Raw genomic sequence first — 24,574 nt, forward strand, 5'->3', positions numbered from 1 at the left:
TGTATCGTGAGATTTTGAGTGAAAACCTCCTTCCATCAGCAAGGGCATTGAAGATGAAACGTGGCTGGGTCTTTCAGCATGACAATGATCCCAAACACACCGCCCGGGCAACGAAGGAGTGGCTTCGTAAGAAGCATTTCAAGGTCCTGGAGTGGCCTAGCCAGTCTCCAGATCTCAACCCCATAGAAAATCTTTGGAGGGAGTTGAAAGTCTGTGTTGCCCAGCGACAGCCCCAAAACATCACTGCTCTAGAGGATATCTGCATGGAGGAATGGGCCAAAATACCAGCAACAGTGTGTGAAAACCTTGTGAAGACTTACAGAAAACGTTTGACCTGTGTCATTGCCAACAAAGGGTATATAACAAAGTATTGAGAAACTTTTGTTATTGACCAAATACTTATTTTCCACCATAATTTGCAAATAAATTCATTAAAAATCCTACAATGTGATTTTCTATGATTTTTTCTCTCTCATTTTGTCTGTCATAGTTGACGTGTACCTATGATGAAAATTACAGGCCTCTCTCATCTTTTTAAGTGGGAGAACTTGCACAATTGGTGGCTGACTAAATACTTTTTTCCCCCACTGTATGTCATCTATTAAGAATGTGAATTTCTATATGGAAGTGACCAACCCAGCTGGTCCTGCGTGCAAAACCACACGAATCACAGTAAAGGCGAGGGAGCCCAGAGCTCTGAGGGCCTATGTGCCTGTCATCAGTCTATTTTTTATTTATTTAAATCAATCATTTTGACAGTAACCCTCCAAAAGTCATTCATATAACGTTTTAATTTCCATATGTACTAGGAAGCTACGCATTTGTTTCCTGGGCTTCAAGAATGTGACTGATCAACGTGCCTCATGCCTGGAAAAAGAAATCATTTAACTGATTTAAAGTAAGGGGATATTGGTAAACAAATGCTGTTGTCATGGTTACGTGGAACTTACTCAGGTGTTCAAAAACGCATATCAGACAGAGAGAGTAATGCTTCTTAGGTATTTCTTTGTGAGTTGTAGGGCTCTATTCAATCTGTAATGCTTCAGCGTTACAGATTCCGCAATAGAAATGTAAAGGTCATTTCCGATTGAGCCGACATATGCAGCATTTAGGCTACTGTGAATGCAGTCTCCACTAAAAAACAGGAACGTCGCCTTTAAATTTCAATCACGCTGCAAAGCCGAACTTTCGAAATGCGGATGGAATAGAGCCCTAATTAAGTTCAGAAAACAATCTCTCAGCAGAAGCTGAGCCTCTGTGATTCTCCTTAATTGATTAACTGTATAAATCAAAACAAATGTTAATTGTCATATGCTTCGTAAACAACAGGTGTAGACTGACAGTACAATTCTTACTTACTGCCCTTCCCAACAATGCAGAGGAATAAATTCACCATGAGTAAGGATAACTTGGCTATATACACGGTGTTGCAGTGCTGAGTTGATATGCAGGGGTATGAGGTCATTGAGGTAGATATGTACACTGAGATTTGTCATGGATCCTCAGATCCTCAAAAAGTTATACAGCTGCACCATCGTGAGCATTCTGACTGGTTGCATCACCGCCTGGTATGGCAACTGCTCAGCCTCCGACCGCGAGGCACTACAGAGGGTAGTGAGTACAGCCCAGTACATCACTGGGGCCAAGTCTCCTTCCATCCAGGACCTCTATATCAGGCGGTGTCAGAGGAAGGCCCTAAAAATTGTCAAAGACTCCAGCCACCCTAGTCATAGACTGTTCTCTCTGCTACCGCACGGCAAGCTGTACCGGAGCGCCAAGTCTTGGTCCAAAAGGCTTCTTAACAGCTTCTACACCCAAGCCATGAACAGCTAATCATGGCTACCCGGAGTATTTGCTTTAAGGGCTTGTAAGTACGCATTTCATTGTAAGGTTGTATTGTAATTGTTGTATTCGGCGCATGTGGCAAATACAATTTGATTTGAACAAAAATATAAATACAACATGTAAAGTGCTGGTCCCATAATTCATGAGTTGAAATAAAAGATCCCATATCCTATGGGCGGCGCACAATTGGTCCAGCATCGTCCAAGGTAGGGGAGGGTTTGGCCGGCACGGATATGGGTTCATTTCCCACGGGGGGCCAGTATAAAAATTTAAAATTAAAAAAACATGTATGCATTCACTAACTGGAAGTCGCTCTGGATAAGAGCGTCTGCTAAATGACTAAAATGTCAATGTAAATGTAAATGATCCATACCACAAAAAACGTATTTCTCTCAAACTTTGTGCACAAATTTGTTCACATCCCTATTAATGAGAATTTATCATTTGTCAAGATAATCCATCCACTTGACAGGTGTGGCATTTCAAGAAGCTGATTAAACAGCATGATCATTACACAGGTGCACCTTGTGCTGGGGACAATAAAAGGCCACTCTAAAATGTGCAGTTTTGTCACACAACAAAATGCCACAGATGTCTGAAGTTTTGAGGGAGGTGCAATTGGCATGCTGACTGCAGGAATCTCCACCAGAGCTGTTGCCAGATAATTTAATGTTGATTTCTCTACCATAAGCCACATCCAATGTCCTTTTAGATAATTTGGCAGTATGTCCAACCAACCGACCTCACAACCGCAGACCACGCGTAACCACGCCAGCCCAAGACCTCCACATCTTCACCTGCTGGATCGTCAGAGGGGGTGCTGAGGAGTAGTTCTGTCTGTAATATAGCTTATTGGTTGGGCCTGGCTCCCCAGTGGGTGGGCCTGGCTCCCAAGTGGGTGGGCCTAAAGAATGAGCTACCAGCCAAAAAAACTTGTAGGAATTGTACATAAACTCCCCCCTCATACTCATCTGGAGGTTGAGCATTTTTTTATCTCTATCTCTGTAATGTGTCTGTATCTATGTACAGTGGGGAAAAAAAGTATTTAGTCAGCCACCAATTGTGCAAGTTCTCCCACTTAAAAAGATGAGAGAGGCCTGTAATTTTCATCATAGGTACACGTCAACTATGACAGACAAAATTAGAAAAGAAATTCCAGAAAATCACATTGTAGGATTTTTAATGAATTTATTTGCAAATTATGGTGGAAAATAAGTATTTGGTCAATAACAAAAGTTTCTCAATACTTTGTTATATACCCTTTGTTGGCAATGACACAGGTCAAACGTTTTCTGTAAGTCTTCACAAGGTTTTCACACACTGTTGCTGGTATTTTGGCCCATTCCTCCATGCAGATCTCCTCTAGAGCAGTGATGTTTTGGGGCTGTCGCTGGGCAACACGGATTTTCAACTCCCTCCAAAGATTTTCTATGGGGTTGAGATCTGGAGACTGGCTAGGCCACTCCAGGACCTTGAAATGCTTCTTACGAAGCCACTCCTTCGTTGCCCGGGCGGTGTGTTTGGGATCATTGTCATGCTGAAAGACCCAGCCACGTTTCATCTTCAATGCCCTTGCTGATGGAAGGAGGTTTTCACTCAAAATCTCACGATACATGGCCCCATTCATTCTTTCCTTTACACGGATCAGTCGTCCTGGTCCCTTTGCAGAGAAACAGCCCCAAAGCATGATGTTTCCACACCCATGCTTCACAGTAGGTATGGTGTTCTTTGGATGCAACTCAGCATTCTTTGTACTCCAAACACGACGAGTTGAGTTTTTACCAAAAAGTTATATTTTGGTTTCATCTGACCATATGACATTCTCCCAATCCTCTTCTGGATCATCCATATGCACTCTAGCAAACTTCAGACGGGCCTGGACATGTACTGGCTTAAGCAGGGGGACACAGCAGGATTTGAGTCCCTGGCGGCGTAGTGTGTTACTGATGGTAGGCTTTGTTACTTTGGTCCCAGCTCTCTGCAGGTCATTCACTAGGTCCCCCGTGTGGTTCTGGGATTTTTGCTCACCGTTCTTGTGATCATTTTGACCCCACGGGGTGAGATCTTGTGTGGAGCCCCAGATCGAGGGAGATTATCAGTGGTGTTGTATGTCTTCCATTTCCTAATAATTGCTCCCACAGTTGATTTCTTCAAACCAAGCTGCTTACCTATTGCAGATTCAGTCTTCCCAGCCTGGTGCAGGTCTACAATTTTGTTTCTGGTGTCCTTTGACAGCTCTTTGGTCTTGGCCATAGTGGAGTTTGGAGTGTGACTGTTTGAGGTTGTGGACAGGTGTATTTTATACTGATAACAAGTTCAAACAGGTGCCATTAATACAGGTAACGAGGGGAGGACAGAGGAGCCTCTTAAAGAAGAAGTTACAGGTCTGTGAGAGCCAGAAATCTTGCTTGTTTGTAGGTGACCAAATACTTATTTTCCACCATAATTTGCAAATAAATTCATTAAAAATGCTACAATGTGATTTTCTGGATTTTTTTTTCTCAATTTGTCTGTCATAGTTGACGTGTACCTATGATGAAAATTACAGGCATCTCTCATCTTTTTAAGTGGGAGAACTTGCACAATTGGTGGCTGACTAAATACTTTTTTTCCCCACTGTAATTGTATATGTATTTATGTAAAAAAAAACAGGGACCACAATGGAAATAAGTCCCCGACATTATTGTTCAACCCTCGTCACTTTAAAAAGTATTTGTGTATATATGTTTTTTTTTACTGAGAAATAAAATCAATCAAAAGTGTTTGTGTCACAGGTGAAGAGGGTGGATCTGATCTCCATCACCTAGGACTTGACATAAATTAAATAGATTAATCAAATCTCACATTGTTTTCAATTTCTGCTCAATCTTGCATGCTTTCTCAATCAGCTGTAACTGTATATGCATTCATAAATCAGGTCCTTTCTTGAGTTGGGCTCTGGGATGTAACAACAGTTGAGCATCTGATTTTATGGATGATTGTGGAGTAAAGGGGTTGAGTGTGTTAGAGTATGTGAGTATGTGTGTGTGTGTTTATCCCACATCTGTTGCAAGGGGGTAAGGATGTTAGGGAGAATATAGGATGAACCACAATAATTTTTGCTAAAATAATAATTGCTTGTCAAAAATGAAATGTAATACAATGGCAATCCAGGTTATATGTTAAAATCCTACGCATGAACTGTAGACATTATTACGCATATTAATTGATAATGATGGAAAATAAGATATGCAAGATATTTGAATAGATATATATTTTTAAATAGTTATATATATTGAGGTGACAGCATTGGAAATGCTTTTGGCGGTTAACCTGCTTTCTGTTTTGTGGGTGGCACTGTGTGCTGTTTTCAATGGATGGGTCCTGGCCTCTCGGGGCCCTAGGGATCCGGAGGGACGGGGGTGGGATGCCGATCACTGGGATGACGGCTCAACTTGGGATGGGGAGGGGCTTTAGCGGGGGAATTAGTGGAGAACAATTGGAGGGTTACTTAGTAGCAATGCAAATATCATGGTACAGCTACATGGACACTCAATCATTACGGTATTTTTTATTGGTAAATTTACAAAAATATATAATGATAAATAGACTTGAAACTTGTATCTCATTATGGTGTATGATGAAATAAGTATAGCCAGTTGTAATTGTAATGGCTTAGCAGATAACAAAAGAAGAACAATATTTACATGGCTCAAAGAGAAGGAATATAATATCTATTGTTTATAGGAAACTCATTCAACAATTCTAGATGAAGTTGCATGGAAAAAGGAATGGGGGTGGGGGGGGCGAAATATACTTCTCCCATGGGCAAACAAACTAAAAAGGGGTGATGATATTAATTAATAGTAATTACGATCCGAATGTGCAAATTGTCCAAATAGATACGCAAGGTAGATGGATTATTTAAAATATGTTATTGGACCATAAACAGATATGGCTCATTAACCTTTACGGACCAAATAATGATGATCCACACTTCTTAGACAATATACAGTGAGGGAAAAAAGTATTTGATCCCCTGCTGATTTTCTATGGGTGCGTCCAAATGGGTACCCTATTTACTCTGGCTGCATTTACACAAGCAGCCCAATTCTGATCTTTTATTCACTAATTGGTCTTTTGACCAATCACCTCAGATCTTCTCACATCAGATCTTTTTCAGAGATGATCTGATTGTTCAAAATACAAATGAGTGAAAAAAATATCAGAATTGCTCTGCCTGTGTAAAGCAGCCTAAATAGTGCACAAGTTATGACCAGATCCCTGGTAAAAAGTAGTGCACTATATATGGAATGGGGTGCTATTTGGGACACACTTACTGTCACAATTTCCTCCGAAGCTACCTCCTCTCCTTGTTCGGGCAGGCTTTGGCATTCGTCGTCACTGGCCTTCTAGCCACTGCCGCTCCTCATCTCATCATTCCATTTGTTTTGTCTTGTTTTTACACACACCTGGTTCATATCCCCTCATCAGTCCCTGTATAAGTATTCCCTCTGCCCCCTATATCTTTGTGTGTGATTGTTTATTGTGGAGGTGATGATAGCTCGGTGGAGCTTTATATAAACTCAACAAAAAAAGAAACGTCCTCTCGCTGTCAACTGCGTATATTTTGCTGTGACACACCGCCCCAGACCATGACGGACCCTCCACCTCCAAATCGATCCAGCTCCAGAGTACAGGCCTCGGTGTAACGCTCTTTCCTTCGACGATAAGCGCAAATCCGACCATCACCCCTGGTGAGACAAAACGCGACTCGTCAGTGAAGAGCACTTTTTGCCAGTCCTGTCTGGTCCAGTGATGGTGGGTTTGTGCCCATAGGCGACATTGTTGCCAGTGATGTCTGGTGAGGACCTGCCTTACAACAGGCCTACAAGCCCTCAGTCCAGCCTCTATCAGCCTATTGCGGACAGTCTGAGCACTGATGGAGGGATTGTGTGTTCCTGGTGTAACTCAGGCAGTTGTTGTTGCCATCCTGTACCTGTCCCGCAGGTGTGATGTTCGGATGTACTGATCCTGTGCAGGTGTTGTTACACGTGGTCTGCAACTGCAAGGATGATCAGCTGTTCGTCCTGTCTCCCTGTAGCGCTGTCTTAGGCGTCTCACAGTGACCTTAATTGCCTACCATCTGTAAGCTGTTAGTGTCTTAACGACCGTTCCACAGGTTCATGTTCATTAATTGTTTATGGTTCATTGAACACGCATGGGAAACAGTGTTTAAACCCTTTACATTTAAGATCTGTGAAGTTATTTGGATTTTTACAAATTATCTTTGAAAGACGGTCCTGAAAAAGGGATGTTTCTTTTTTTGCTGAGTTTATTTGTATCACCGGGATATTCACCGGTGTGCTTTGTTTTCTCCAGTGCCCCGTTATACCGCACTGTAGTGTTTTACGCATTGCTGCGTACCGCTGTATTTCCCGAATAAACCATTTATTCTGTGATTTACCCTCCTGCACCTGACTCTGTCCAAATCACCCACTACAATCAAGAACCTACAATCAACAAGTGCACTATATAGGGAATGGGGTGCATTTTGGGACACATATACAGTATCACAGCTTTTTAAAATCTCTTTCTACTCCTTTTACCATTGAGATCAGAGAACCACGGTCAATTGTTGTAGGCCTATATAAATACATTTAATGGATAATTTCAATTGCACTAATTACAAAAAAGAGCAGCCATATAATATGATAACATTTGAATAATGTAACGATTAGTTCACAGGACCTTTGTAGCGGAACACTGACTGCACAAAGACAACACATTTTAACCGAATATTCTTCCATCACAGAGACTGTATAGGGATTACAACCAGACCTGGGTTCAAGTAGTATTTTAAATCTTTCAAATGCTTTTAGTGTTTTCTCTAGTCTGTCTGGAGTATACCATATAGATATAATAAGATATACCATGAGACTGGATATGGACCATGTATAGAATAATGTGGTGCCTCCACCTAATAAGCATAATCACGTGATTGGTTAGATAGGCAGGCTTGAACTCCTTGTGACTTATCCATTTGTTCCATTGTGCCAGGCAAGCTCAATCAAGCCCAGATAAAAGTATTTGAAATGATTCCGAATAATATTTGAACCCAGGTCAGATTTGAACACAACCAGCCTCATCCCATATATAAGGATGATCCAGGCTGCGCTCTGTGGTCCACTGACACACAAAGCTCAACTATTGATTAGGCCTAAGCCTACGTTTTTAGACAAGAAAATTATATTTACCAGGGCTACAACAACACAGTGCAATGAGGAAGTTATTATTGTTATCTAGCGAGTGCACATTTATTGTCTATAGGCTGTAAATTGCAGTGATATAAGCTAATTTGAATAACTGCTCAAACATTCTGTTTTGTTTCATGCCGAAATAACTGCATAGCCTACAGCCTAGGCCTGATTATGCAACCATTTGAATCAGATTGGGTCTATTCTCAACAGTTTAGAAAGTCCAGAAAGGTACATTAGCAGGCCATTCATATGGTGTATTTTGTCAGGATGTAGCCCAGTGTTAAGATATGCCTACTGTAGGAAAATACTGTCTTCTTTCCAACTCCATGCCCATTCTTAATGCTGCAGCCTATTTTACCAGGGTTGCAACTTTCACTGGGGACGGGGGGGACATGACAGTCAGTACACAACATACTATTGATGTTGATGAAGGGATACAGATATGTTTGAATGCCCAGTCATGTTCATATAATCTCAGACATAAATTACTGCAGTTTAAGACCATCCATAGAACATCTTATATGCCAGTGAAACTGAATATCATGCACTCAGAAATGTAATTCCTCTGCTGGAAGTGTAAAACACAAAAGGGGACATATTTGCATATGTTATGATCTTGTGAAGGCTGGCTGAATTCTGGCAAAGAGTACGTGCTTTTATCTCAGCATGTCTACAGATTCTCCCATCTCCCTGTTTTTGTTTGCTTGGAATTGTTGACGTGAGTAAGACTTTTAATCAGGTCAACATTCACAAGGCCGCAGACGGATTACCAGGACGTGTACTCCGAGCATGCGCTGACCAACTGGCAAGTGTCTTCACCGACATTTACAACATGTCCCTGACTGAGTCTGTAATACCAACATGTTTCAAGCAGACCACCATAGTCCCTGTGCCCAAGAACACTAAGATAACCTGCCTAAATGACTACCGACCCGTAGCAATCACGTCTGTAGTCATGAAGTGCTTTGAAAGGCAGGTCATGGCTCACATCAACACCATTTTCCCAGAAACCCTAGACCCACTCCAATTTGCATAACGCCCCAACAGATCCACAGATGATGCAATCTCTACTGCACTCCACACTGCCCTTTCCCACCTGGACAAGAGGAACACCTACATGAGAATGCTATTCATTGACTATATGTAATGACATCTAATAGTGCATTTTTTAATTGACTTGTACTCATTGTGTAGCATTTTGACTGCTGTTTCTAAAAATCACCTGGTCCCAGTTGTCTGTACAGTATAATGTGCAGCTATCTATAGCTGTCACTTTGTACAACATGTTTCCAGCTGGCTCCAACACCTCTCTGCATGCCAAACCACAGGTGTCCCAGTACAGGAGTAGCACCTGCCTGCCTCCCCCTCTCCTGCTGCTTTGTCTATAAGGAAATATTATATCCACTGTGCTCCCACTCAGCCCCTCCCAGTCCCTGCATGCAAATCCTCAAGATGCAATTCCTCCCCTACCAACCAACCACCTCCCCTACCAACAGAATCACAATAACTACACCCAGTGGTGGAAAAAGTACCCAATTGTCATACTTGGGTAAAAGTAAAGATACCTTAATGGAAAATTACTCAAGTAAAATTGAAAGTCACTCAGTAAAATTCTACTTGAATGAAAATCTAAAATTGCTAAATATACTTAAGTATTACAAGTAAAAGTATAAATCATTTCAAATTCCTTATATTAAGCAAACCAGACAGCACCATTTTCATGTTTTTAAAATGTACGGATAGCCAGGGGCACACTCCAACACTCAGACATAACTTACAAACAAATAATTTGTGTTTAGTGAGTCCACCAGATCAGAGGCAGTAGAGATTGACCAGGGATGTTCTCTTGATACAGTAGGGAAAAAAAGTATTTAGTCAGCCACCAATTGTGCAAGTTCTCCCACTTAAAAAGATGAGAGAGGCCTGTAATTTTCATCATAGGTACACGCCAACTATGACAGACAAAATGAGAAAAGATAATACAGAAAATCACATTGTAGGATTTTTAATGAATTTATTTGCAAATTATGGTGGAAAATAAGTATTTGGTCAATAACAAAAGTTTCTCAATACTTTGTTATATATTCTTTGTTGGCAATGACACAGGTCAAACGTTTTCTGTAAGTCTTCACAAGGTTTTCACACACTGTTGCTGGTATTTTGGCCCATTCCTCCATGCAGATCTCCTCTAGAGCAGTGATGTTTTGGGGCTGTCGCTGGGCAACACAGACTTTCAACTCCCTCCAAAGATTTTCTATGGGGTTGAGATCTGGAGACTGGCTAGGCCACTCCAGGACCTTGAAATGCTTCTTACGAAGCCACTCCTTCGTTGCCCGGGCGGTGTGTTTGGGATCATTGTCATGCTGAAAGACCCAGCCACGTTTCATCTTCAATGCCCTTGCTGATGGAAAGAGGTTTTCACTCAAAATCTCACGATACATGGCCCCATTCATTCTTTCCTTTACACGGATCAGTCGTCCTGGTCCCTTTGCAGAAAAACAGCCCCAAAGCATGATATTTCCACCCCCATGTTTCACAGTAGGTATGGTGTTCTTTGGATGCAACTCAGCATTCTTTGTCCTCCAAACACGACGAGTTGAGTTTTTACCAAAAAGTTCTATTTTGGTTTCATCTGACCATATGACATTCTCCCAATCCTCTTCTGGATCATCCAAATGCACTCTAGCAAACTTCAGACGGGCCTGGACATGTACTGGCTTAAGCAGGGGGACACGTCTGGCACTGCAGGATTTGAGTTCCTGGCGGCGTAGTGTGTTACTGATGGTAGGCTTTGTTACTTTGGTCCCTGCTCTCTGCAGGTCATTCACTAGGTCCCCCCGTGTGGTTCTGGGATTTTTGCTCACCGTTCTTGTGATCATTTTGACCCGACGGGGTGAGATCTTGCGTGGAGCCCCAGATCGAGGGAGATTATCAGTGGTCTTGTATGTCTTCCATTTCCTAATAATTGCTCCCACAGTTGATTTCTTCAAACCAAGCTGCTTACCTATTGCAGATTCAGTCTTCCCAGCCTGGTGCAGGTCTACAATTTTGTTTCTGGTGTCTTTTGACAGCTCTTTGGTCTTGGCCATAGTGGAGTTTGGAGTGTGACTGTTTGAGGTTGTGGACAGGTGTCTTTTATACTGATGACAAGTTCAAACAGGTGTCATTAATACAGGTAACGAGTGGAGGACAGAGGAGCCTCTTAAAGAAGAAGTTACAGGTCTGTGAGAGCCAGAAATCTTGCATGTTTGTAGGTGACCAAATACTTATTTTCCACCATCATTTGCAAATAAATTCATAAAAAATCCTACAATGTGATTTTCTGGATTTTTTTTCTCAATTTGTCTGTCATAGTTGACGTGTACCTATGATGAAAATTACAGGCCTCTCTCATCTTTTTAAGTGGGAGAACTTGCACAATTGGTGGCTGACTAAATACTTTTTTTCCCCACTGTAAGTGTGTGAATTGGACCATGTTCTTGTCCTGCTAAGCATTCAAAATGTAACGAGTACTTTTGGGTGTCAGGGAAAATGTATGGAGTAAAAAGTACATTATTTTCTTTAGGAATGTAGTGAAGTAAAAGGAAAAGTTGTCCAAAATATAAATAGTAAAGTACAGATACTCCCCAAAACTACTTAAGTAGTACTTTAAAGTTTTTTTTTTTCCTTAAGTACTTTACACCACTGACAACTCCTGCCTTCCTGATCTCAAAACCCAGAACCAAATCTTGCAGATGTTGGGAGTGCGTAACTACTGCCTCCCGAAGGACACGCTGCAGGCAGGGCCTCTGTTTACCAGGCTCATCCTCTCATCCTCTACTCTTTGTTCTGGTCATTTGTTATTCTTAAAACTGCTCCATGATTATTCCTCTATGATGGTGTTCTGCATGCTGTGAATCTGCATAGCCCTCTATGTCATATTTCATTGTTGCTACAGGCTATTGTTGATCTGTGTTACTTCTCTACACTGAATTCATTTAGTCAACAATCAACATGTTCTGCGTTCATTCATAAGACAGAGGTGTATTTACTAGGAACCAAAACGGAAGCAAACAGCCAAAACAAGGAGGGACAAACCTAAACTTGACCAATAAGAAACACTCGTTTTTGTTCCAAAATGTTTTCTATTGCAAAACGTTTTGCTACGGTGTGCACTAATGAATACACCCCTGCTGTTGGGTACCTGGTGTTTTGCACTGATTAAAGCACCTGTAACACAGGGGGCTGCTGAGGGGAGGACGGCTTATAATAATGGCTGGAATGGAGTCAATGGAATGGTATCAACCACGTGTTTGATGTTTTTGATACTATTCCATTTATTCCATTCCAGCCATTACCAGGTACCCAACAGCATCCTCCCCAATTAAGGTGCCACCGGCCACCTGTGACCTGTAAGGATTATGTTATGTGTTCACTGTGGATCCTCCTTTCCCAAAAACTCCCGGCTTTCCAGATATCCTGGTTGGAAAACTCTGGAATTACGAGGGAATATGCAGGAAATCCGTGAATCCTCCAACCAGGATTTCTGGAAAATCTGGTAATTTTGGGAAGGTTCCCAACCCTAATGCTCAGGCCCTCCGTAGTTCATGTCATGTTGAGAAGACAACAATCAGTTTTGATTAAAGCTAACTTGGTTGTCAGTAATCACTCATCTATGTTATTTACATTATAGCCCCACCTGTACGTGAAGAAGATTTACTTCCTGGAATTCAAAACAATAAAAAAGATCAGGTTGCAAACATCTGCAATATGTGTTCTTTAATAGTAACTTGGTTGTCAAAAATCACACGCTATAGTCCCACCTCGTATGTGAATATCATTTGCTTGAATGCAAAACAGTAAAAAGGGGAGGTTACAAGTGTCCAATGTTATATTATGCTAACTTATATTATGCTAACGGTAGCCAGAAGTAAATAATGGATTATTGTGGATTCTGGCACCATGGGCTTTCAGACACATATCAAGGTTAGGGTAATTTGACCCAAATATAGAGTTTGGATTACCTATCCCTTTAAAAGTCTGTGGGGTTCAGCCCTAGTACAGCAGGACAATGTCTCCCGTGCTGTCTGTCTGTGTGAACTGCATGCGCTCCTGGACTCTGTTAACCACTGTTATCGTTCTACCACTCTAGGGCCAGTTTCCCAGACACAGTCACAGATTAAGCCTAGTCAAGGACAAGAAAGCATTCTCAAGAGATTCTCTATTGAAAGAGCTTTTAAGTCCAGGACTAGGCTTAATCTTTGTCTGGGAAAGCGGCCCATTGAGAATAAAACTCTGCTACATTTTAATGTCAGACACCATGACCACAGATGTCAGAGATAAGTATAATAATTTTAATGTATAAAATGTAAACTGATGTAAAACATGACAAAGGCCATTAAACATTATTTTATAAATAAAATAAATTAAATTGATAAAACATGACCAATCAATCAATCAAATGTATTTTGAAGGCCTTCGGATCAATTTCAACAAAATGTTTTTTGGAACTCAGAAGGGGTCTCAAGTTACTGTTGCGTGTTAGAATAGTAGAATACACAAAGTGACATTTTGAAATGTGGTTGTGCATCAGCATTTTCTCTCTTGTTATGTCAGTCAATGATAGTCAGTTCATTAGCCCATGTCAGCATTTTTTGGGGGGATTGCTAAGTTATTTTAGCGGCCAGCCATCTAAACTTGTTAACATGGACGAAATTAACGGCCCCAGGGTCCCCATTGATTTTGTTAGTCAGTCACTCAGATCTAATATTAAACTGCAAAAATGTCTCTCCACCCTGTGGCAAAATATGTAGAATTGCAGGAAATTAGTCATGTGGGGCCACATTTGCTCCCGGGTCTGCAAGATGGGTACATTGATGGGGGTGGAGGACACAAAGTTGCCCATCCCTGTTTCAAACAATGCAGCAATTACATCGAATTACACTAGAATGCCATAGCACACTTCACAGACAGATGCAGCAACCGTCTGAGCGGTTGGCTTCTGAGTCCTCACCCGCTACGGACTTAAGCCGACTCTGCTTTGGTCTGACCCACTGCAGGCGGTCCGGCAAGTACCCAGCAGATGTGTTCATATCCAGAGTTTTATTCTCTAGTTTTATCCACACATTACCACACACAAAGAAGTGATCTTTCTGATACATAGGATGGACTTGTGGTTCTAAAAGGTATTAAAACATATACACATGACAGTATTAATATAGTTGTACATGCAATAGGAATATATAACAGGAATGAAAAGAATATTCACACAGCAGAATCACAAAAACATATGTCTATCACAGGAGGCTGGTGGCACCTTCATTGGGGAGGACTGGCTTGTGGCAGGAGCGGAATGGTATCAAATCCAAACACATGGTTTGATGCCATTATTATGAGCCGTCCTCCCCTCAGCAGCCTCCACTGATGTACAGTGCATTCGGAAAGTATTCAGACCCCTTGACTTTTGCCAGAATTTTGTTATGTTACAGCCTTATTCTAAAATTGATGAAATTGTTTTTTCCCCTCATCAATCTACACACAATACCCAATAATGACAAAGCAAAAACAAGTTTAGATTTTTTTTCCAATTTATAAATAATAAGAAACTGAAATATTACATTTACATACGTTTTCAGACCATTTACTCAGTACTTTCTTGAAGCACCTTTGGCAGCGATTACAGCCTCGAGTCTTCTTGGGTATGACGCTACAAGCTTGGCACACCTGTATTTGGGGAGTTTCTCCCATTCTTCTCTGCAGATCCTGTCAAGCTCTGTCAGGTTGAATGCGGAGCGTCGCTGCACAGCTATTTTCAGGTCTCTCCAGAGATGTTCGATCGGGTTCAAGTCCGGGCTCTGGCAGGGCCACTCAAGGACATTCAGAGACTTGTCCCGAAGCCTGATCTGTGTCTGGTGCCAACCAGCCATTATTATGAGCCGTCCTCCCCTCAGCAGCCTCCACTGATGTATATTAACATCTCTCTCTAGGCGGCAGCGCGTGATGTCTGAGAGAGACAGAAAAAAGGAATGACTCAACAGGCTAGATGTATGATCCTCTCTCAGGACTGGTGGAGATCTTATCTGATCTGTGTCTGGTGCCACCCAGTTGTACATCATACTGTGCATGCCAGAGCTCAGAGGACCATCTCCAAGACTTCTAGCAGGTTCTAGAACTCACCATGGCATAACAGTAGTGGCTATACAAATAACCATCTCTAATCAATAGCATGTACTATGCAAATACTCATGTAGTTAAGGCAATGCAGGCACTTACGACAATATCAACAACATGCACAAACCTGCAAGATAAAAAGTACTATTACAATACAGTTACACTTGTAGGAAAGTAGCATCAAGTACTATAAGTAACTAAACATCGTTTAGCAGCACTAAAGCCCCAATGGTAGGCCCCACAACTCACACTTTCTTAGATGCTCAATCTTCCTAGTAAACACAATCAACTTGAGTCTTCTTCTTCTGACGACTAAAACACTCTGACCTTGGGTTGGAGGGGTCAGAGTCCAAATGTCCATTCTGGCACGCTGATTGGTGAAAACCAGGAGGCTATGATAAAGACATAAAAAAAATCACCTTGACGGAACTGTGGGGAAAGTCAGATGCGCAGGTATGGACTTTACATTTTTACAGATTTTAAACATGACATGAAGGCCATAAAACATGACCAAGATTTTAAACAATGCAGCAATTACATCGAACTACAGTAGAATGCCATAGCAATCTCAAAGTGCTTAAAATGTAAATTAATTAATAATGAAATGGCAAATTGAAATAAAAATCTGAAATTTGAGATCTGGAAGTCAGAATCAAAGCAGTTATTTGCTTGGGAGGGAGTGGGATCTCTGTTATAACCAGGTAGTAGACGTAATATGGTCCTGGTCAAATTTAGTGCGCTATATAGGGAATATAGGGTCCCATTTGACTTCCTGCTACATGGCTCGAGGATTCTCCATGGAAGATTTTCTCTTGCAGACTGGACATTCCCGATTTCCCTTTTGTCTCCAGTATTCCTTTAGCAGGCTTTGCAGAAGCAGTGGCCACAGGTCAGTTTGACAGGCTGCTTGAAGTCACCATCGCACAGAATACAGCGTGGAGGTGGAGGTGGACTTGGGTGTGGACTAGATTCTGCACCACCCATTTTCTCATCCAGTCACGATCATTCCTCTGTAATATCCTGTGAGGTTAGACGCAGTACTTTCACTTTTTAAAAATACGGTTTGTTCTCCTCAGCCACACTTTGAAAGCACTGTTTTTCACTCCTGAAATGCTGTCAAACTTTTTAGAAGCAAAATAACTTAAATGATTCAGGAGACACGTATTTTGTCCCATTGATTTCAAACCTAACCATCTAAAAAAATGTGCCCACACCCAAGTCTCTCGAGCAAGATGTCTTACTTCCGCAAACAACTTCCTCTTTCGGTTTTATGGCGAACTACACTCAAAAGGTGTACTGTCGCCACCAACAGGACGGGGGTAAAAAAACATTACAAAATAAAAATAAATTCCTTACGGGAAATTAACATTAATCCCCAAAGACTAAACAATTGTTTTTAATACACATACATTCCCACTCCTTCAGTCCTTCAAAACCACAAATACCTTTGTCAAGGGGTGCTGAAGGTGGGTGTGGTGCAGGAATCAAGCGCAGGACGCAGAAGCTCAGTCCAAAAGACTTTAGTGAAATAATCACGTAGTAAATAAGCACAATAAGCCCGGAGGCGAAATAACGGCGCACACAGGCGTCAAACAAACGGCGCACTAACATGTGCAAAAACCTCTCCAAACACTGGAGGGAAGTACGTAGCTCAAACACCAAAACAGAAGAGCAATCACACACAAACACAGACACACACAACGAGAACTAAATAGGACACTAACGAGGACTAACTAGACACAGGTGTACAACATCAAGACAAAACCAAACGAACATGAAACATAGATCGGTGGCAGCTAGTACTCCAGGGACGACGACCGCCGAAGCCTGCCCGAACCAGGAGGAGGAGCAGCCTCGGCCGAAACCGTGACAGTACCCCCCCCCCTTGACCCGCGGCTCCAGCCGTGCGCCGACCCCGGCCTCGGGGACGACCAGGAGGACACGGAGCAGGGCGCGCGGGATGGTCCCGGTGGAACTCCGACAGGAGAGATGGGTCTAGGATGTCCCTCAGCGGCACCCAGCACCGCTCCTCCGGGCCGTACCCCTCCCACTCCACGAGATACTGGAGACCCCCCATCCGGCGTCTTGAGTCCAAGATGGACCGAACGGTGTACGCCGGAGCCCCCTCGATGTCCAATGGGGGCGGAGGAGTCTCTCCTATCTCACCTTCCTGGAGTGGACCAGCTACCACCGGCCTGAGAAGAGACACATGGAACGAGGGGTTAATATTCTTATATTCAACAGGTAGATGTAACCTATAACACACCTCGTTCAATCTTCTCAGGACTTTAAAAGGCCCCACAAACCGCCGACCCAGCTTCCGGCAGGGCAGGCGGAGGGGTAGGTTTCTGGTAGAGAGCCAGACTCGATCTCCGGGTGCGTACACCGGCCCCTCACTGCGGTGGAGATCGGCGCTCGCCTTGTGACGATGGATGGCCCGCTGCAGGTGGACGTGGGCAGCGTTCCACGTCTCCTCCGAGCGCCTCATCCAATCATCCACCGCAGGGGCCTCGATCTGGCTCTGCTGCCAAGGTGCCAGAACCGGCTGGTAACCTAACACACATTGGAAGGGGGTTAGGTTGGTAGAGGAGTGGCGGAGAGAGTTCTGGGCCATCTCGGCCCAGGGAATGTACCGAGCCCACTCCTCAGGCCGGTCCTGGCAATACGACCTCAGAAACCTACCCACATCCTGGTTGACACGTTCTACCTGCCCGTTACACTCCGGGTGGTACCCTGAGGTAAGGCTAACCGAGACCCCCAAACGCTCCATGAACGCTCTCCATACTCGGGAGGTAAACTGGGGGCCTCGATCAGACACTATATCCTCGGGTACCCCGTAATGCCGGAAGACGTGGGTAAATAGGGCCTCTGCGGTTTGTAGGGCAGTAGGCAGACCCGACATAGGGAGAAGACGACAGGCCTTAGAGAACCGGTCCACAACGACCAGGATGGTGGTATTCCCCTGAGAGAGGGGAAGGTCTGTCACAAAATCCACCGAGAGGTGGGACCATGGTCGTTGTGGAACGGGCAGGGGTTGGAACTTACCCCTGGGCAGGTGTCTGGGCGCCTTACACTGGGCGCGGGCGCACACCGAGCAGGAGGAGACATAAACCCTCACATCCCTGGCTAACGTGGGCCACCAGTATTTAGTGCTAAGACAATGCACTGTCCGGCCAATACCCGGATGTCCAGAGGAGGGTGACGTGTGAGCCCAGTAAATGAGTCGATCCCGAATCTCGAGCGGAACGTACTTCCGACCCTCAGGACACTGTGGAGGGCTGGGGTCGGTACGCAACGCTCGCTCGATTTCGGCATCGACCTCCCACACCACCGGTGCCACAAGACAAGACTCCGGTAGTATGGGAGTAGGCTCAACGGACCTCTCCTCCGTGTCATACCGCCGGGACAGCGCATCTGCCTTACCATTCTGGGACCCAGGGATGTACGTGATTTTAAAAACGAACCTGGTGAGAAACATACTCCATCGAGCCTGGCGAGGGTTCAGTCTCCTCGCTGCCCGGATGTACTCCAGGTTCCGATGGTCAGTCAAAATGAGGAAAGGGTGTTGAGCCCCCTCAAGCCAATGCCTCCACACCTTAAGGGCCTGAACTACAGCTAACAGCTCCCTGTCCCAGACGTCATAATTACGCTCCGCCGGGCTGAGCTTTTTTGAGTAAAAAGCACAGGGGCGGAGTTTAGGTGGCGTGCCGGACCGTTGAGAGAGAACGGCCCCTATACCAGCCTCAGACGCGTCCACCTCAACCTGAAAGGGTAATGCGGGATCCGGATGCGCCAGCACCGGAGCCGACGTAAACAGGTCCTTCAGTCTCCTAAAGGCCCTGTCCGCATCAGCTGACCACTGCAAGCGCACCGGACCCCCTTTCAGGAGGGACGTGATGGGAGCTGCCACCTGTCCAAAACCCCGGATAAACCTCCGGTAGTAATTCGCAAAGCCCAAGAACTGCTGCACCTCTTTGACAGTGGTTGGGGTTTGCCAATTACGCACAGCGGACACACGATCCACCTCCATTCTCACCCCTGACGCGGACAACAGATAACCCAAAAAGGAGACCGACTCCTGGAAAAACAGACATTTCTCTGCCTTGACATATAGGTCGTGCTCCAACAGCCTCCTCAATACACGACGCACCAGGGTTATATGCTCGGCTCGGGTAGACGAGTACACCAGATTGTCATCAATGTACACGACCACCCCTTGCCCCTGCATATCCCGGAAAATGTCATCTACGAAGGATTGGAAGACTGATGGAGCATTCATCAACCCATATGGCATGACGAGATACTCGAAATGACCTGACGTGGTACTAAACGCTGTTTTCCATTCGTCACCCTCCCTAATGCGCACCAAGTTATACGCGCTCCTGAGATCCAGTTTTGTGAAAAACCGCGCTCCATGCAATGACTCCGTCATGGTCGCAATCAGAGGGAGTGGATAACTGTATTTCACAGTAATCTGATTGAGACCACGGTAATCAATGCACGGGCGCAACCCTCCATCTTTTTTCTTCACAAAAAAGAAGCTTGAGGAGGCGGGAGAGGTGGAGGGCCGAATGTATCCCTGTCTCAAAGAACCGGCTGTGTAAGTCTCCATAGCTTTACTCTCCTCTTGAGACAAAGGATACACGTGGCTCCGTGGGAGCGCTGCTCCTGCCTGGAGATCAATCGCACAATCCCCCTGTCTATGAGGAGGCAACTGCGTCGCCCTAGTTTTACTAAACACGAGAGCTAAATCCCCATATTCAGGTGGAATGTGCAGTGCGGGCACTTGGTTTGGACTTTCCACCGAAGTCGCCCCCACGGAAACACCCAGACATCGCCCCTCGCACTGAGCAGACCACCCATCGAGAGCCCTCTGTTGCCACGAAATAGCAGGGTTATGGGTGCTTAACCAGGGAATTCCCAGCACCACTGGGTACGCAGGAGAGTCGATCAGATACAGCTGTATAGTCTCTTCATGACCCCCCTGCGCACACATCCTAAGTGGTGCTGTGATTTCCCTAATCAACCCCGACCCCAACGGGCGGCTATCTAAGGCATGAACGGGAAAAGGTTTGTCAACAGGTAGGAGAGGGATCCCTAAATCTAAACAAAACTTTCGATCAACAAAATTCCCAGCTGCGCCTGAATCTACTAGCGCCTTATGCTGGGAATGAGGTGCAACCTGTGGAAAACAAACAGGTATACAAAAGTGCGCAACAGAGAGCTCTGGGTAAGTGGGGCGTCTACTCACCTGGGAGGGCTCCCCAGTGCGTGGCCTGTTGTCTTCTCCCCCGGAGAACCCTCCCCAGCACCTGGCCGCAGTGTGCCCTCCACGACCGCACTTGGTGCAGGAGACAGGTCCCCTCGGGCTCCTCCTCCTCCTTTCTCTAGCGCCGGCACCCCCGAGCTCCATAGGGCTCGGCTCGGAGGTGCCGGAGGGCGGAATGGACGGACCCCCCTCGGGACGTCCACGGGTGGCCAGCAGGGTGTCCAGACGGATGGACATATCGACCAACTGGTCGAAGGTGAGATTGGTATCCCTGCAGGCCAACTCACGTTGAACGTCCTCCCGTAGGCTACATCGAAAATGGTCGATGAGGGCCCGTTCATTCCACCCTGCGTCCGCCGCTAGAGTCCGGAACTCCAGCGCAAACGCCTGTGCGCTCCTCCTCCCCTGTCTCAGGTGGACTAGACGCTCCCCCGCCGCTTTGCCCTCAGGTGGATGGTCGAACACGGCCTTGAAGCGATGGGAGAACTCGGCGTAGGAGATGGTGGTGGCGTCCATCTTCCTCCACTCGGCGTTGGCCCATTCCAACGCCTTGCCCGTGAGACAGGAGATGAGGGCGGAAACGCTCTCGTGTCCCGAGGGCACCGGGTGTACAGTGGCCAGGTAGAGCTCCACCTGTAGGAGGAACCCCTGACACCCGGCAGCTGTTCCGTCATACGCCCTCGGGAGCGAGAGCCGAATCCCCCTGGGTTCCGGACCTGGGACTGGTGGACCGGCCGATGGGGTTGGCAGGGTAGGTGGAGGTGTGGGTACCCCTCTGGCCTCCCATCGGTGCAGGGTGTTGATGACGTCCTGTAGAGCAGTCCCCAGTTGTCGTATCTGGTCATCCTGGCCGCGGACATGCTCCTCGAGCGACTCGGGCGTGACTGTTGATCCTGCTGATTCCATTCAATTGGTGTGTGATTCTGTCAAGGGGTGCTGAAGGTGGGTGTGGTGCAGGAATCAAGCGCAGGACGCAGAAGCTCAGTCCAAAAGACTTTGGTGAAATAATAACGTAGTAAATAAGCACAATAAGCCCGGAGGCGAAATAACGGCGCACACAGGCGTCAAACAAACGGCGCACTAACATGTGCAAAAACCTCGCCAAACACTGGAGGGAAGTACGTAGCTCAAACACCAAAACAGAAGAGCAATCACACACAAACACAGACACACACAACGAGAACTAAATAGGACACTAACGAGGAATAACTAGACACAGGTGTACAACATCAAGACAAAACCAAACGAACATGAAACATAGATCGGTGGCAGCTAGTACTCCGGGGACGACGACCGCCGAAGCCTGCCCGAACCAGGAGGAGGAGCAGCCTCGGCCGAAACCGTGACAACCTTGCTCAGGCTCTGGGGCTTAATTCTCTAGAAATGTTTGCTAATTTATAAAAAATTAAAATCAAAAATAATTTTAAAATAAATTTACATAAGTATTCAGACTCTTTACTTAGTACTTTCTTGAATCACCATTGGCAGCAATTACAGCCTCAAGTCTTCTTGGGTACAGTGATCTGGATAAGAACGTCTGCTAAATGACTTAAATGTAAATGTAAATAATGATAATAATAATAATAATAATAATAATAAATAGAAAATAGAAAATAGAATACAAAATAAAAGTAAGAATAAAAACCACACAAGAATTACGATGAGAGTTAAATAACAAGACTGCAAGTATATACAGGTCAGTGTCAGTCCCTTATTTAATGTTCAGGGGTACTGGAGTGGTTGTATATACAGGTCAGTGTCAGTACCTTATTTAATGTTCAGGGGTACTGGAGTGGTTGTATATACAGGTCAGTGTCAGTACCTTATTTAATGTTCAGGGGTACTGGAGTGGTTGTATATACAGGTCAGTGCCAGTACCTTAATTCATTGACAGGGAATAAGGTGGAAATCCGGGAATCCTCCAACCAGGATTTCTAGAAAACCAGGGGATTTTGTAACACTACTACATTCACATTTACATTTACGTCATTTAGCAGACGCTCTTATCCAGAGTGACTTACAGTTAGTGAGTGCATACATTATTATATATATATATTTTTTCATACTATTGTTATTCTCTGAGGTCATACGGTTCATCCACAAATCCAGGGAACTAAGGGAAACTTAGCCAGCAGATACAGCCCACTTGCTTATAGCTGCACTATAAGATACGGCGAGTTGCCCCCAACACACTTATCGAACATTTTACTACTTTACTAAAGAATGATCTACATTTTTCTCTCTAAACAAGTGTATTATTTATCTTAAGGCTTTCCTACTTGTATTTTCTTTAAACAATTATAGATCTAACTAAATTGGAAGATATCTACAACCTTTTCCAAATGTACCACCATTTTTTTGTTGTTGAAATATCTCCAAAAGTTGTGATGACACAGAGGCCATTTTTTGTTGAGCAAGAGCAGTGGCAGGCAGGGAAAGTGTTGGGGAAATAACTTGGTGACATCTTGTGGTCTTAATGTGAATTACAGGATGGGGGCCAGTTACCACAGGGGGCTAGTTACCCCCTAGTACCCTACAGGCAAACTTTCACGTGAGTTTCGCTGCTAACTCAAACAAGCACTTGCTTTCTGTTTCGTTATTGTTAGTTGACGTATTGTTTGTTACACAGGTAGTTTACACTTGAAACGTATTGAGTGATATAATAAAGTGAACTTACTTCTTTGCTGTGAAGGCAAGTGAGCTGTGTTGTTATTGTGGCTCTTCTTCTATAATATTATCGCCATCCGCAAACAAACGTTTGAGATGCTGTTACCGCTCTATCTATCAATCACTTACCGCTGTGATGCATGCAAGAATAACTAAGTACTTCCGGGTCACAGATTTTTCCAATCCTTCAGAATAAGAGTCCTGTCCTGTATACTTTGTAAATGAATAATTAGGGCGGAACGGGGTATGGTAGTGCTTTGAACAGGGTATGTTAGTAGGTGCCAGCCCCACCGGGTTTGTGTGTGTCAAAAACTGCAACGCTGCTTGGTTTTTCACGCTCAACAGTTTCCTGTGTGTATCAAGAATGGTCCACCACCCAAAGGACATCCAGCCAACTTGACAAAACTGTAGGAAGCATTGGAGTCAACTTGGGCCAGCATCCCTGTGGAACACATTCGACACCTTGTAGAATCCATCTCCTGACAAATGTAGGCTGTTCTGAGGATAAAAGGGGGTGCAACATTAAGAAGGTGCTCCTAATGTTTTCTACACCCAGTATATATTATCCATGTCCTTGTTAAGCCACGACTCAGAGGAGAAACATAGGATATTACAGTTCTTCAGGTACGGTTGATAGGATAGTCTTGAACGGAGCTCGTCCAATTTGTTCCCCAGTGATTGTACGTTTGCCAATAAAAAGGAGGGTAGAGAGGGTTTATGTACTCGCCGACAGGCCTCTCTTTCGCAGCCTTTTTCTTGTCCAAGTCTCGGGGATTAGGGCCTGCCCCGGGGTGAGCAGCAGTAGTGGTAATATCACTGTGGAAGCAAATCCAGAAAAAAAAGCCATATTACAACCTATGTGTTGTGATAATTGCGTTGTTTTCTCTATAACCTGTTAGTTCATATGCCTTGACACGGTGATATATATATATATAGGCCTAAGGCCGAGACAATAAGAAGACAGTGGTAGAATAAATTCAACCACATATTTGTTTCATTAGAAAACCGGAGAGCAACGTCTGTCCGGTGAAGTCCACTAAACATATTGCATATAACAAACAGTTACAAGACCTACAGCATGGTCAAGCAAGGTAATGTTTCCAACATTTTCGGACTACTAAACAACTATTGATTTAAAACCACGGAGAGTTACCGCAAGTCGCAAAGAAAACCGGTGCTGCCTCCACATTTCCAGCACCATTTCAACTTCAACATTTCAACATCATCTAATCACCTATGCTTAGTCTAATACAGTGACAACTAAAATATACCAAAAACTATTTAGTCCAATCAACGTAAGCTAAATATGATGTGGCTGTCCATGGTATTGATTTCTGTCTGTGTCTGTGTGTGTGTGTGTACTTGCGTGCAAGTAGAAAAAACATGTTGACTCACCCTACTTGTT

The 24,574-nt window shown here is 44.4% G+C and overlaps 1 long non-coding RNA gene across 1 annotated transcript; it reads right to left on the reverse strand.

Moving 5' to 3' along the window:
* Nucleotides 1-14,646: 14,646 nt before the first annotated feature.
* Nucleotides 14,647-23,301, reverse strand: LOC311100100. The gene is made up of 3 exons (XR_014609796.1): nt 23,180-23,301; nt 15,483-15,625; nt 14,647-15,066 (listed from the first exon to the last, which is right to left on the reverse strand). It is a non-coding gene; the product is annotated as an uncharacterized lncRNA (long non-coding RNA).
* Between the last annotated feature and the right edge of the window lie 1,273 nt (nt 23,302-24,574).

The sequence above is a fragment of the Coregonus lavaretus genome (genome assembly GCF_964263955.1).
Source record: "Coregonus lavaretus genome assembly, chromosome: 24".
Taxonomy (NCBI): Eukaryota; Metazoa; Chordata; class Actinopteri; order Salmoniformes; family Salmonidae; genus Coregonus; species Coregonus lavaretus.